At 44.5% G+C, this 1256-nt stretch overlaps 1 protein-coding gene across 6 annotated transcripts in view; it reads left to right on the top strand.

Annotated features, from left to right (window-relative positions):
* Positions 1 to 1256, top strand: part of LOC106878403 (STE20-related kinase adapter protein alpha) — a 45442-nt gene that overhangs the window by 31228 nt on the left and 12958 nt on the right. The window lies entirely within an intron of this gene.

Below are 1256 nucleotides of genomic sequence, written 5' to 3'. Positions count from 1 at the left end.
TATATAGGGGGCAGGAGTGGGTGTGTGGTTAAGATGTTTGCTTCCCAACTATATGGTCTTGGGTTCAGTCCCACTGCATGGCATCTTGGGCAAATGTCTTCTACTCTAACCCCAGTTCAAGCAAAGCCTTGTATGTCAATTTGGTAGATGGAAGCTGAAAGAAGCTTACTCTGTGTGTGCATGCATGTGTATATATTATCATCATTTATTGTCTGTTGTACATGCTGGCATGGGTTGGATGATTTGAACAGGGCTGGCGAGCTGGAAGGCTGCACCAGACTCCAGTCTGATTTGGTATGGTTTCTACATCTGGATGCCCTTCCTAATGCCAACCACTCCGAGAGTGTAATGGGTGCTTTTACATGCCACTGGCAAGAGTACCATTTGCATGACACCAGTATCAGCCACAATTGTATTTTACTTGGCTTGATGGGTTTTCTTTTCAAGCACAACATAATGCCAAAGGTCTCGGTCATTCATCATTGCTTCCAAGCCCAATGCTCAAAAGGTGCTTTTCACGTGCCACTGGTATTAGCTACTTTGCTTCCATGAATCCCAATGCTTGAAAGGTGCTTTTTTTGTGCCACCAACACAGGTGCTAGTTACGAGACACCAGCATCAGCCATGACTATTTCACTTGGCTTGACAGGTCTTTTCGAGCACAGCATATTGCCAAAGGTCTCGGTCACCAGTCATTGCTTCTGAGGCTCAAAGTTTGAAGATCATGCTTCACCACCTTGTCCCATATCTTCCTGGGTCTACTTCTACCACAGGTTCCCTCCACAGTTAGAGATCAGCACTTCTTTATGCAGCTGTCCTCTTCCATACGCATCACATGACCATACCAGTGCAGTCGTCTTGCACACCATATCTGAGTCATCATCAATGCAACTTTTCTTTCAAGATGCTTACACTCTGAACATGCACACTGACATTGCATATCCAGCGAAGTATACTGGCTTCATTTCTTTCATGTCCTCGGCTGTCACAGCTCATGTTTCACTGCTCTGTAGCATAGCTGTTTGCTTTTCACTCTGAGAGAGAAGCCCTTTGTTGCCAGCAGAGATAGGAGCTCTGAACTTTGCCCAGCCCATTCTTATTCTCACAGCTATTCTCAGATCATCCACCTCCGCTTCTAACTTGGCAACCTAGATAACAGAAGCTATCTACTACGTCTAGCCCCCCCACCCCAGCAGTTGATGGAGTCTATTTTCTGTACACTATATATATATATATATATATATATATATATATAT

Source organism: Octopus bimaculoides, chromosome 6 (assembly GCF_001194135.2).
Source record: "Octopus bimaculoides isolate UCB-OBI-ISO-001 chromosome 6, ASM119413v2, whole genome shotgun sequence".
Classification (NCBI taxonomy): domain Eukaryota; kingdom Metazoa; phylum Mollusca; class Cephalopoda; order Octopoda; family Octopodidae; genus Octopus; species Octopus bimaculoides.
The sequence above is the reverse complement of the archived record's forward strand: the minus strand, read 5'-3'. Positions and strand labels throughout refer to the sequence as shown.